Source organism: Urocampus carinirostris, chromosome 19 (assembly GCF_059441175.1).
Source record: "Urocampus carinirostris isolate Australia breed hairy pipefish chromosome 19, RoL_Ucar_1.0, whole genome shotgun sequence".
Classification (NCBI taxonomy): domain Eukaryota; kingdom Metazoa; phylum Chordata; class Actinopteri; order Syngnathiformes; family Syngnathidae; genus Urocampus; species Urocampus carinirostris.
This window is the reverse complement of record NC_142367.1, coordinates 19,830,805-19,845,127: the sequence shown is the minus strand read 5'-3', so window position 1 is coordinate 19,845,127 and position 14,323 is coordinate 19,830,805. Positions and strand designations below refer to the sequence as shown.

General features: G+C 39.1%; 2 protein-coding genes across 4 annotated transcripts in view; one reads left to right on the top strand and one right to left on the bottom strand.

The window, feature by feature from the left end:
* capn15 (calpain 15) overlaps positions 1–8,907 on the bottom strand; it is a 69,900-nt gene extending 60,993 nt beyond the window's left edge. Inside the window, exon 1 of one of the 3 annotated variants that reach the window (XM_088323793.1) lies at positions 8,709–8,907. The gene's annotated coding sequence lies outside the window, so the exon portion shown is untranslated. Of the gene's footprint in view, positions 1–2,408; positions 2,487–8,549; positions 8,689–8,708 lie in introns of those variants that run through there. The other 2 variants (XM_088323795.1, XM_088323794.1) reach the window with 2 other exon arrangements.
* Positions 8,908–11,602: 2,695 nt separating this feature from the next.
* The window catches only part of ankfn1b (ankyrin repeat and fibronectin type III domain containing 1b), a 155,116-nt gene continuing 152,395 nt past the window's right edge, over positions 11,603–14,323 (top strand). Inside the window, exon 1 of the mRNA XM_088322934.1 lies at positions 11,603–11,762. The gene's annotated coding sequence lies outside the window, so the exon portion shown is untranslated. The remainder of the gene's footprint in view (positions 11,763–14,323) is intronic.

Genomic DNA, 14,323 nt, shown 5'->3' with positions numbered 1-14,323 from the left:
GAACTGGCCAGTTAATCTGACATGCATGTTTTTGGAATGTGGGAGTAAACCCAAACAGGCATGGGGAGATCAGGCAAACTCCACAGGGGAAATCTGCAGAAGCTGAACTCGAACCCTGGACCTCTGCACCATGGGGCTGCACACCAACCACCAATCCACCTTAAAGTATGTATGCATTAGATAAACCACCCAAATAATTAAATAAATAAGCGTGTTTCACTTCATATTTTTCAATTCTTGAGATATTTAAGGAAGGGTGGGCAAACCTTTGAAGTCGCAGGCCGCATTGGGTTAAAAAGTTTTAAGGTATCGGTACGCAAGACTGAGTACTTCACGTTCAGGAACATGAATAATAGAATATTCATGCTATGATAAAAGTGGGGTGCGTCGTTTGACGTGGCCTTCAAAAAGTCAAAGTTAAATATGTTCTCTGTTCAGTGAGTGTCAACTATCCCCAACTGAGTTCAAAGAGCCCAATCTACTTTTATCTTACTTTTAGCGGAGCTGTTCAGGGCAGAACACATTAGATAGAAGAAACGGTTGACGGGGGGAAGTCGTACCACTCTTGGCACCGATGTCCAGATGTTTTTGTTTATTTTTTTTTATCGTGAGTTCATTTTACTTAAATAGTCGTGCAAAATAAATTGCATTTTGAGTTTCAAATGCACATTCATAAATTTGGCGGTCAAAAGGGGAAAGTGTATTATTTTTATTTTATTCTGAGTGTTCCAAAATAAAATGTATTAAACTAATACATTTATAAACAAATCTAAAATGATATATAAGATAAACATGTCGATGTCTGTATGCATATTTATTCATAAATTAATCTTAGGTGTACATTATGTTTTTGAACCCTTTTTTGCCATTACTTTTAGCCCAATGCGGCTAAATAATCATTAATTAATTAATAAAAGACAAAGTTTGGGTTAATTTTTGAGCGTTTATCTGAATTTTATTGTATTACTTTGATGAATTTGTAATTAACTTACTAATTGTGTTATGTTCCAATCAAATACAGTGTAAAATACTAAATACATAGCATACTTTTCATTCAAATACAATACTTTTAAAGAACATGTCATGACTGATATTTTAGGATTTATGCAACACAAATTGATTAAGAGATACAGTATTAGTTAACTACTGATTATAAAATTATGGCCAACTACTTCTGTTGAATCAAAATATTTTGAATAATGGAAAACAGACATGTGTCTCAAAATTTGAACGTTTCCTTATGAGTGTTAAGAAATATTTGCAAAGTTAATGTTTGATCAAACATGGGGAGAAATTTTCCGTAAATCCCAGCAATTAGCGTTGACTTGACAGTAATGATCAAAAGGTTTTATTTTTCGATTAGGCCAAACCAGTGTCCAAATAAGCATGTATCTTTTTCAACAATGTTAATTTGAAATGTGGTTAAGACCACTTATACTGCCAACATACTAGTCTTCCACACTTTGAGTGTTGTGTCATTTAGAACACCAGGGGCCCTGTTTTTCTATCATGTGGGAATACAAGTAAACAGAGAACATATTGTATATGAAATACTTATTGCATACAGCTGACTTCATGATGTGGCATCCTATTATAGGCCTGAGTGATCCAGCTAGCTTTTGGGAGCCGTGACAAAAATACACAAAACAGTGAAAGGAGAATAACAACTAGAACAATATGTAACAGAATCTCCAACCTTTTTCAAGCTAAGAGCTACACTTGCTACCAATTAGCGCACCCATTTTGACATGCTTTTCTGAAATAATTTATCATGTTATTACTATGTTGCTACTATGTTGTTACTATTTTATGACAGTGTCACTACCAGGCTATTTATTGGAAGTAGGGTTAAATAGACTCAGTCAACCACTTGAAAAAAAATTACTAGAAAATCACAATAACCCAGCACTGGAAAGCTGTTTTCAGAACAGGTCCACAGGCACCTCAGCTGTCCTCAAGGGATACCCTAGTGCCCGCAGGCACCACGTTTCACACCCCTGATATATAACAATAATAACAATAACAAATACACCTAGCACTTTTTCTATAACTAAGAGTCACGTTTATTGGACCTTCTAATGCCCACCGAGGCATATCTGCAAACTGCCCTAACCAGCTGTTCGATGTATGGCGGCGAAAAACCGCCAAGACTGTTCTCTGACAACTCCCGAAGGGTTAACTAGAAGATGGTGGTGACCACGCTGCTCATCACCGCTCGGCTGTCCCTTCATATTACTGAGATAAGCCTTCAAACTTTCCCTCTCGCCTTTCTCTTCCAGTTGGCATCACTTTGTTGACCTCATTCCTAATCTCCACTTCCTTCCACGAATTTGACTTTCAGTTGGTATAGTACCACATTAAAAAAATAGACAAACACAGACTATTAACCTGAACTTGACATGACTCACATATTTGCTTGTGCATCTCCATTGCTTGGCCTCCGGCGTGTTAAAAATGAGTCCTACAGTTCCGGACGCACTCACTTCTGCTCAGTTTCACTAGCAACTAAAAAAAGGGCGTGTTGGTCAAAGGCTGTTATAAGGGAGAGCTGCGTCATTACAGTAAATCAGTCCACGCTCAAGCTGGTTTATCTGGTAAATCCGCTTCTATGGCTTTGACAGGTAAAAGAATGCAGTTGTTCTTATTGTTAAGCCTGTTGTATCAAGTACAGAACCAATAGGACATATAAGTTTGACAAGAAAGGGGAAATACTTTGAGGAAGGAAATGAAAACGGTTGGGCGTTTAGCAGACAACAGAGAAAAGCCCATTCAAATAAAACCTGGTAACAGCTTTCTAAGAAGCGTCTGTATTTGTCCTTAAGGGGGTGATGTGTACACATGAAGAGGCAGTTATCGTCTGCTTAACAAAACTTGCACCTCCCAATAGGAGCCATTTTGCTTGGTCCAAAAGCAAAGTGACCAAGTCAGAGAAATGAAGTTCTATTATATTGTTGTCACTCATAAATGATCAATCATAGGTTATAATCCACAGATTTTGCAAAAGAATCAGATATGAGGCATATTGATGGGAGAACATTTTGAAATACAATAAAGTTATACAATGATAATCATAGACGTGCAACAGCTTATCAAATATTTGATTATCAAGATAAACAATGACTTACTTTTACAATTGATTACTGAATAACATATGATTTGATATGAAATCCATCCATTATCTGCACCGCTTATCCTCAGTAGGATCACAGGGGTGCTGGAGCCCATCCCAGCTATCTTCGGGCAATGGGCAGGGGACACCCTGAACTGGTTGCCAACCAATCACTGAGCAGAGACAGACAATTTGCAAGCTCATTCACACCTAGGGACAATTTAGACCGGCCAATTAACCTGACATGTATGTTTTTGGACTGTGGGAGGAAACTGGAGTGCCTGGAGGAAATCCGCGCAAGCATGGGGAGAACATGCAAACTCCCACAGGAAAGCTGGTAGCTGGATTTTATCCCATTACCTCAGTACTGTGTTGCGCTAACCACTCAGCCGCCATGCCGCCCTTGACATTGAATTCTTATAACTTAAATATTGGTAGTTTTATTCATCGACACAGTTAAATAAATAAATCTTAAGTTAAAAAATTTAATGGTAATGGTGATTTCTCATTAAAAGTTATAATTTTGTAATGTAGGTGATTTGAGTTTACTTTGGTAAATATGGATAGACATTTTGTTGTATTTATGGTAAGTACTCGGTCAAACCAGTAACTAATGTTATCATCCATTTTTCTTTTTACATTAATCTGACAAAATGTTCCGTTTTATTACACAGGCATCGAAATTAAAACATTTTGGTTGTCTGAATAGTCGAAAAAAATGAAGGAGTGATCAATCGAGCCAAAATCGTTTGTGGCAGCCCAAAATAATAATTGTTCACTGTTTTATGAACTGATGGTTCACAAGTGGAGAAACAACGACAACTTTTTAATCGCGTGTTTTACTTTGTAATCAATACCTAAATAAACCACAACCAAACTCAGTTTTGCTTCCGCTTTATTTTAAATACTCACATTTGAATGCCTGTCTGTGTTGTTCGGCCACAGCAAAGGGCACCTATCCTGCGGTGCGCCCTTTGTATGTGTTAAATAAAAAAAATAGATCTAGCTACGGAGACTGCGCCTTTAAACACAGTGCACCTCATAGTCGTGAGAATACAGTAAATCAAAATGTAATTGAATTTTGCAATTAATACATATTTTCAATGTGTCTTAAAGTAGATTTGGTTATGGAAACCAGTTTTACAAATCAACAGTGACATGTAAATACCACGTCTCAGGTTTTAATGACACAGGTAACACAATGTGGTCAAGAAATGTCGCGTAGAACTATCACGCGTCTGCATAATGCATTTTTTCTTTTTTTTACACAACATTTGCTAAAATGGGAAAACATCTGGGTAGAAAATTCAATCATGATAATTCTTATACTGTAATTGACAGTCAGCTAAGGGTATTTGGGCAAACAGATGCTCTCCTATGACATCATACCATCACCCTTCTAAACACTCACATGCAGAATAACAAACAACTCACAGTTTTTTTCCTTTTGCACTTTTCCCACAAAACCCCCTTAAAAACTGGATTGAAGCCTGTTAAAGTCATAACATTACATATATGAGTAAAATTTCCACAAATCGCTTTATTTCACCGCACCTGGTGACTAAAATACCTAAAATCAAAACATTTTCTACACAAAATGTCCTAAGCAGGTGTGTTTCTATTCAAACAACCTGGCCCCATGTTATCGTTACTCCAATAAAAACTCTTAATTGTAACCCTTTGTCCATGCTGCACCTGTCGGAGGGCCACCTGTCCATCTAGTCATGTAGCAAGGCAGCGTTTGCAGGCTGAGACAGAGAGCTTGGATTTCATTTGTATTCCCCTGGGATTGAGAGGAAATGGAGGATGGAGGCCGATTTCACACCACATTGTAGGCTGTCACTTGTAAAATAAGGCAAAAGACACCTGCTGAAAAACTTCTTTCGGTCTCTGATGCAACATGGACTCCAGTGGGTAACTTAGAACCACCCGGCTAGCTTTGAAAATTCAAACCAGAGATCTGGATATGTGACCAAGTAGAGCACATCGTGGAGCATGATGCAGACTGAATCAGGTGGTTCACAAATTAGGGATTTTAAAAAACACGTTAAAGATGAAATTATTTACAAGTATTTCTGAAACGTTATAACTGTTTTGTAAAAATATGATAATGCAAGATTGATGTTCAATTCTAAAAGCTTTTAACTCTTAAAACTAAGTTAATGGTTTCGTGTTTAATATAAATATTCAACCCCTAAGGAGTACTTCTAATGTGGGTAGTGATTTTTTAATTTTTTTTGTTCAATGCTCTAAAAAAAGTCTTGTTGTCCTAATTATTTTTCTTATAATACTATATTTTATTTTCATTCCCCAAGTAAAATAATAAAAATAGTTCTTAAATCATCAGAATTATTTTGTATGGCAGATATTTTCCCCTTGTTTATCTATTAATTTATCGCAACATTTTTAAATATACTCTATATATTGGACACATTTTATTTCACACAACAGTTATATGAGTTGTGGGAAGACCACCATGCAAATGAAGCTACAAAGTTTGATAAATCAGATTGAAGCATTTTCTAAAAAATGTATATAAAGTTTCCCCTGATTATAGTTATTTAGGTGAAAATAGTTGAGAGCCACACAAGCTTTTATTAGTTTTACGAACCGCCTATCCTCACTAGGGTCGGGGGGGTGTTGGAGACCAGCCCATGCAACATTGGGCATTGAGCAGGGGACACCTAGAAGTAGGTGTCGCCAACCTTTTTTAAAACTGAGATCTACCTTTTTTGTTACTGACTAGTGTGAAGGGCTAACAGTTTGAAATGTATTTCCAGAATAGCAACTCATGTCAATACTATGTTGTTCATGGATCCCTTAACAACCAGGGTCATCGGGGCACTACTTCCTGTGGTGTGTGTCTTGGGCAAGTACCACCTGGAAGCGCCCATTCCTCTCCGAGACGTTATTTTGGGTAAGGGTTTATTCACCCACATGAAACAGATAGTACAGGTTTCCATGTGTACCAGTGGCAAGAAAAGCAACTTGATCTGACTTGATGTAATATTATTATGTTATCAACAGGTAGCAATGATTCGAAGTAGGGTTAAAATTGAGACAGGCTAACCACTAACACATTATATTTAAAGACACTGATCATGTCAATGATCCTGCAGGCACCACGTTGGAGACCCTTGCCTCAAAGTCTAAGGCTTGGACAGATTGCCAGCCACTCACCTAGACACACAACCAATCAATTACCCAAAATTGGTTTTGGAACTGACTGATGTCAAACTCAAAACCTCTAAACTGAATTGGGCAGGACTCCATCCATCCATTATCTGCACCGCTTATCCTCAGTAGTGTCACAGGGGTGCTGGAGCCCATCCCAGCCGTCTTCGAGCAGTGGGCAGGGATGGGCAAACTCACTCGCTCTCTCATTCACAAATAACCTGACATGCATGTTTTGGAATGTGCGAGGAAACCGGAGTGCTTGGAGGAAACCCACGCAATCACGAGAACATGCAAACTCTGCACAGGAAGGCTGGTAGCTGAATCCCATGACCTTAGAACTGTGACGCAGACGCGCTAAACACCCATTATAATTGTATAATGGAGAATTTTTAAATAAAGCTTTTTTTTTCAAATTTTGACTATCATGGATCCTTTTTGGAGGCAATTCCTGTGAAAAACAAGTGATTTCTGTACATTTTAACTACAATACCCTGCAGTGCAGTGACCCATTACAAATAGACAAGCCGTTAACATACCTGTCAACCTGTACGTTTTTGCCGAACAAAGTACGGTTATTATGCATTTTAAGACGTGTACGACGTACGAGAAAATCTGTATGGAAAAAGGCAAAATTGTCAATTATAGGTACCATCACCAACTATTACGAAACGGCAAATCAATCAAGTCAAACGAGTTCGCCGCGGAAGCCTCTATGTCGGTATCGTTTTTTCCATGCAAACGAAGCGAGCGGTTTGATGTAGTGAAAGGAAGTCCGTCTCTATTTAGAGAACCGGCTTTTTCGGCTCAGCTCATTAAAGAGAGCCGGCTCTCAAACGGCTCACTTGCTTTGATGCATTATATTACGAATCATTATGTTGTACAGTGGAACCTCGGTTTTCGAACGCCTCTCAGTTCGAACAAATCAGTTCTTGACCAAAAATTTAGAGAAATTCTTGCTTCGCTTTTCGTTCAAAAAAATCGGAGTTCGAACGCCGGTACGCTGGGGAGGATGCTGAGCGGCGTACGGGTGTAGATTGCCCCCACCCAACGTGAAGAACTGTTGTCACGTTAGCGCGCACTCCTTTTTGCTTTAGTTTTTAATGTCGGTGAACGGAGTATTTTAACCCCTAATTATGCCTCGGAAGAAGGTCGGTGCAAGCAGCAAAGTTGCTACAGGTGAAAAAAGAAGAGTAGTGCGTACAACTATTGCATTTAAGAAAGAAATAATAGGAAAATATGAAGAAGATGTGCAAGTTTCCCTTCTTTCGAGGGAATAGAGCATGGCTTCTGCAGACCACCACAAAGGTAAGAAATCATATTCATAAATCTTTTCTTTATCCTTTAACCGCTCACCACTTGTTGTGGAGACCTGGGTGCTAAATGACGTGTAAACGACCTGATTTTTTTATTTTTACACGTTTATGTTAACGTAATCTTTCGCACGGAAGATTACGCTAACGCGAACGTACGATTAGCCTGGATTAGCTTCATGTTTACTTTCATGGTAAACGTTCAGGGTGTTGTAACAGATTAAAACGATTTTACATTACTTTTAATGGGAAAAACGATTTTCGGTGATCGACCAAATCGGTTTTCCAACAGGGTTCTGGAACGGATTATGGTCGAGAACCGAGGTTCCCCTGTATAAAGGAGTTAAGGAATAAGGGAGTATAAAATGAGAAAATGAAAAAAAAGACTGGTTTGTGGTTATCCCTTGAATCAGTATATTACCAACAATAATTTAATGCAAAAAATGAATTCATAATTTTAATAAGAAAATGTATTATTCTACTTAATTATATTAGCATGTATTTTTTCCTTCTAAAGTGAACGTCCAAGCTTCTTCATTTTGGAACTTTTTTTATAATAAACCTTATTCATGTCGAGCAACTCAGAATCTCACAACAAAATGTTAATTAACAATATAAATGATACAAGGAAACACATGTACAATATAACATGTTAAACTACATAAATAAACACTTTTGAAAAAAAATATGGTTTAAGATTATTTTGTATTTTGTAAGGGAAAATACGACAGTTTGTAAGGGCACGGAGGTTGACAGGTATGGTTGAGGTAAACTGGAAACAAGACACAGGTAGGACCTTTGGACCTTTGCCCCATGCCATGCAACCTGCAAACGGGTCATAAATGGGACGATTATAAATCATTTTCAACAGCATTTCCCTAGAAAGTGCGTCATTTCAAATACATTGGACTCCAGCCTCACGTAACGGCTCAATTAATAGATAAAGTGCTGACCCGGGATTCGTGCCGGAGTTCCACCAACATTAGCTTGACAGCGTAGCCAGCTGACTGGATCGCCTTGTAAACAAGGACGCCATAAATCGATCGAAACCTTCCACGCGCCAAGAACCAAGTGGATGGGCGCAAGTTCATTCAAACGTCCGCGATTCTCACCTCGAGTGGTACCGAAGGGCAGAGCAGTCCCTTGCCTTTGTCGCGGCGGCGCTAACTTTTCACATCCATCGAGAGGTTAAGTTGTTCCCGCATCGCGCTGTGGACAAAGGGAACTTTCTCAGCGTGGGCTGCGCGTTCTCCGCTTCCCGAACACGTCCCGGACATTTGGGACAATCGTGGAGGAGAATATTTACAGCCCGGCAGGTTCCGAATGGAGCTGATGAGATCTGGTAGCAGTCGCGTACCGAGAGCAGCCTCTCGGAAGATAGCGTAATCGCTACGGAGGAAATTCAAGTGGACTGGACGTTAAATGCGTAGTTTCCGCTGTCTGTTGCTAGTGAAGCATAAGCGAACCTACGTAAACTCATATCAAGAATATTAAATAAGTAAACTACATTTCCCAGGTTTGAGACAAGCGGCTGGCAACAACAATATCCGGGTGCGGGTATCTTCTTAAATATATATATTTTTCTAAGTATATTATTTCAATTTAAAAATCATGTTCATGTTTTTTTTTACTTACCACGTGTAACTATTTTATTTTTACACCCTCTTCTAAATTTATAAACACAAACGCTACCCCCTACACTTTAATGGTATTTTACCGCCATCTATAGCCTTAGTGCGTTAACTGTCTTTTGGAGAGTACGTTAAAGGTGAAGTGTAGTTGGAGGTGTCCTTAAAGGGACAGTGTCTAATATTTAGTGCCTCTTAACGGTACAAAGAAAACCTTATTCAGTAGAAAAAAACATTTATTCAAACAAAAAAAAATACATGAACTATCATACAAATATACCGCACAAAAAAATGAAAAACTCTTGCAAAAACACTACCTCATACGAACGTAAAATGGTACTCATGTCTATGTGTCTTGCACATGTTGACTGCACTATGTTTACTGCTCACCTTGCACAATGTTGACTATTTTTTTGCACTATGATGACTATTTTTTGCACCAAATGCATATGTTGACTATTTTTTTCACTATGATGACTATTTTTGCACCAAATGCATAATGCACAAACCCTTACGATACCAAACTGTATGGAACATCCTACATGCCGATATTTCTTGTGTAAATATTGTGTAAATTATAACTACAACCTTGTCCTACTTGTTTTATAACCTTCTGTTCCTTTATCTTCTTGTTTTTTTTTTTTACCTCACTGTAAATGTGTGAAACTGGAGTGTCATGCCCAATTTCGTTGTGACAATATATTAACCCATTTTGTAACAATGACAATAAAGGTATATTCTATTCTATTCTAAAAATGTTATTTTTTTTATAAATAATAATAGGTAGCCGAATGTTTATTTCTTTTACATAGCGGAATCCATACCTAGTAGTTCTTGCCATGTTTGTCTGGCATATTCTGCACCAGGGCTCTCTAACGTGGTGCCCAGACATCTGAGGTGCCCGCGGACCTGTTCCGAAAAAAGCTCACCATTGCTGGGTCATTGTAATTTTCTAGTAAAATTATTTTTTTAATGGTTAATTGAGTCTATTTAGCGCTACTTCCTATAATTAACCTGGCAATAACGTAATAAAATCATAGTAATAACATGGTAGTTTGTTATTTTAGAAATACATTTTAAACTGCAACAAAAAGTGGATCTTGGCGTAAAAAAGGTCAGAGAACCCTATTGGACACTACGCTCATACGGCACTGAGTTTTGTTTGCCTTCTTGTGCAGAGTTTGCATGTTCTACCCGTGCTTGCATTGGTTTCCGCCGGGCGCTTAGGGTAATTGACTGGTCCAAATTGTCCCTAGGTGTGAATGAGCGAGTGAGTTGTCTGTCTATGTGTGCCCTGCGACTGGTAGGCAACCAATTCAGGGTGTCCCCAGCCCACTGCCCGAAGATAGCTGGGATGCAACCCTACAGCGGATAAGCTGTGCAGATAATGGATGGATGGATAAAGAACCTGCATCGCCTTATGACCCACGATGACCTTAAAAACAATAAGAAACTACTTTATACTATATATTTAGTCAACATGATGATTCAAGATTAGTGGTAAGCGCGGCACAGTTCTGAAGTCATGGGTTCAAATCCAGCTACCAGCCTTCCTGTGCTGAGTTTGCATGTACTCTCTGTGCTTGAGGGCACTCCGGTTTCCTTCCACATTCCAAAAATATGCAGGTTAATTGGCCAAATTGTCCCTATTTGTGAATGAGCATGTGAATTGTCTGTCTCTGTGTGCCCTGTCACTGGCTGGGAACCAGTTCAGGGTGTCCCACTGCCCAAAGATGGCTGGGATGGGCTCCAGCACCCCCGTGACCCTAGTGAGGATAAGCGATGCAGATAATGGATATATACTAATATATTTTTTTTCTTTTTACATTTTCGATTTATGTCGTACCTCAAGATATTTTCTTGAAAAAAGTTCCTTGACTCATTGGTCTACACTGTAAACTTTTTTTTTATACTTGCTCTTGGTGAAATTAAGATGTAATTAGGAAAGAGTGTAATTAGGCATGTGAAACATTCTGTAAATGTGGATAATCTCTTAATACTGGTGTTACCCGTGTTGTTTGAACCAGGGAAGTTCAAAGGATTAGGCCGAGCTAGTAAATTCCCTAATGATCCCTTTGAGGACCTTAAACGTCTCATTAGGATAATTGTCCATCGCGCGATCACTCATCTTAATTAACTCGGAGTTTTGTTTTCTATCCTCCGTGGTGGAAAACACACTCAAATGTCGCCAGTTTAGGGGGATTTTCAGAAAACTGAGTTTTAAATTGAGAAGTCATCAATCAGTCGACACAAACCAGGCACCGATGGGGTTAGCGTGATTTACTCCTTTGGTCCGAGTGAGGCGGGCGGGGCAAAGCATCCTCCCTTGGAAACGAACACAAATCTGGGCGGGTATGTTTTTCCCGGACGACCCCACATGTTGCGCCGGTTTACAAAACTCGGCGTTTATCCACACCGGGTGGAAATCTTTTGTTCCATTTTTTTACTCAAAATGTTTTCAACTCGTGACAAATTTCGGACGGGATGTTAATTCGACCAACGTCGAAAGTGAATAAAACCTTCCCGGCGTGAAAAAAAAGGTACGAAAGTGACAAACTTGTTCAACACTTGTTGCCGCACTTGTTCTTTTGACTTCGGCTCTAACAAACACATTCCTTCGATATTTTTCACGTTGTTCGTTTTTTCGTAAAAATGGCCAACTTACCTCAACTTTATTAACTTATTGTTCGGCTGCGTACACACTGTTGTCATGACAATGCTAAGGGAACCGAGCATGGCACGTTGGGGTACACAAAAGACGCCGACTTGAGTGTTTTAAACAACTTTCTTTCTATTTTATACCAGCCCACATAAACACTCATTTCTATGTTATGGATGCAGGGACACTCGCATTTGTTTTGGTTTTCCCTGGCGAAACGGAAAGAAAGGAACTGCAGTTCCGAAGGGGGAAAGAGCTCAGTGTGAGGGGTATGTTCAATGTGTTGAGCTAAGGTGTGTCCTGTGTTTATATGAGAGACTTTGTAAGCCAGCTGTAGTCAGGAAAAGGATGCTTTCAGTCGGTCCTTCACTGTTTAATAGCCGACATACAAGTGGAAGTGACATGGCTTCCAAAATAGAGTAACCCACACAAGTGTCCGCTCATGGGGAGTAATCAAGTACTTCGGTTGCTAAATTGAAGTACCTCGTAGGCAATGTTCCCTCTAATTTTCCAGGGGTCTGAGCGTTCACACAAAGTCGGTGAGCAACGCTTGAAACAACAGTGAGCAATAGCAATCCCAAGTGTGGCAAGATAATTCATTATCAGACATGTCCAAAACTTGACATCAAGTTACATTTTGCTGAGTTTCCGGCAATGCAAAATTATTTTTCTCTTTTGAATGAATTGACTCATGTACTATTATACGTCGTTTGTTCTTACAATTCTTTCACAAGATATCCATTTCTTTTTATTTCCTGATATATTTTGTCGCATGATATTAACATTTTGGTGGGCTTATTTAGTCGGTTGTAAGATACAGAACTGTACTTAATCACATTTTTTTAGTGGAAGTACAATGTTGGCAACAAGAATCACTTGATATAATTGGAAATTGTTTGAATGCAACACAAACTTTTTCTTCTTTTTTTAAATTCCTTTAAAAAAATTCTCATTGTGTTTATTTTTTCCGAGCTGTTACTTTTTTGTTTTTGTTCTCTGTTTACTTTTTTCCTACATTTCTTTCTTTTTTTTTCTGGCTTTTTTTCTAAAATTTAGCTACAGCAATAGGCCGACATCCTTCTTTTTTCAAACAGGCCTTCTCTTCCTTATGTTTCTTTTTTTCCTCAGCTTTTCACTACTTTTTCATTTTGGTATTTTTTTCTTTTTTGTTCTATTCCCCCCTTATTTTAAGTCATTTTGTGCATAGTTTTACATAATATTTGGTCATGTTGGGATTAAAGAAGCAAAAACAACCTGAAGAGCCGTTTAGGACCCGAAAGAGTTCCTTTTAGTGAGCCGAGCTGAAGAAGCCGGTTCTCGACCAACTCTACTATCTTCACTCAACTTCGTTCTACTCTGACTCGACTTCAAAATACTGCATTTAGGACACAACGTCAGGGGAACCCTTGTATTTTTACCTTCCTGCACTGTAACTTTGACTAAATCGCTTCTTAATTAGTAACTTTGAGCCGTCATTTTTGTGCGCTGGCTGGATTTTCTTGTGCGCAGAGAATGTGCGAGCAGTGCGCAATTGCGCACGCGCGCAGCTTAGAGGGAGCACTGCTCGTAGTTCAGAGATTTCACCCTTACTTGAGTGTTTAACCTGTAATGTTTGGAAACTGACCCACCAGATACTTAACTTTTTTCTAGGGCTTAGTGCTGGGATGTCAAACAGGCGACCCGCTGGCCGGATCAGGCCCGCTAAGGGATGGAAATCGGCCCGCGAGATGAGACTCAGAGAAGTGCAAGAGAAAAATGAGCTGCAGGTTTAGATGTGTCCACTTGATGTTGCCAAAGCCAGGTTCCTCTCACAAACGCTGTACTTGTATTTCTGTCTCTCTCCCTTTTTCGCTCACACTCTGTCTCTTTCATTCTCTTTCTTTGTTTCTCTTTCTCGTTGTGATTTTTTACTTTCTTTTGCTCTTTTTTTCCTTTGCTGTCTTTTCTCTCTCTCTTGCTCTCTCCTTCTCTTTCTCCCATTTTCTCCTTCTTTCTATTTCTCTTCAGATTTTATTATTTCTCTTTTTTTCCCCCCTCTCACTATTTCTCTTTATCTCTTGGTTCATCTTTCTCTCTCTTTGTCCTCTCTTTCTTTCTTTGTCCCACCCTCCCTACTTTTCTCTCCTTCTTAAGAGGTCGCAGGTTCGATTCCGTGTTATATATCGAAGTGTCCTTGGGCAAGACACTGAATCCCTAATGCCCCCAATAAGCGGGTAGGCACCTCGCATGGCTGACACCCTAATGGTTTGTGAGTGTGTGTGTGAATGGGTGAGTGTAAAGCGCTTTGGGAGGTCTTCTTTGACTTGAAAAGCGCAATATTAATGCAGACCATTTACCATTTTTCTTATTTCTTTCTTTTTTTTTTCTCTCTAATCATCTCGTCTGGCCCCCGAGAGAATGGTTGTTCTATTGTGTGGCCCCAGAGTTAAAATGAGTTTGA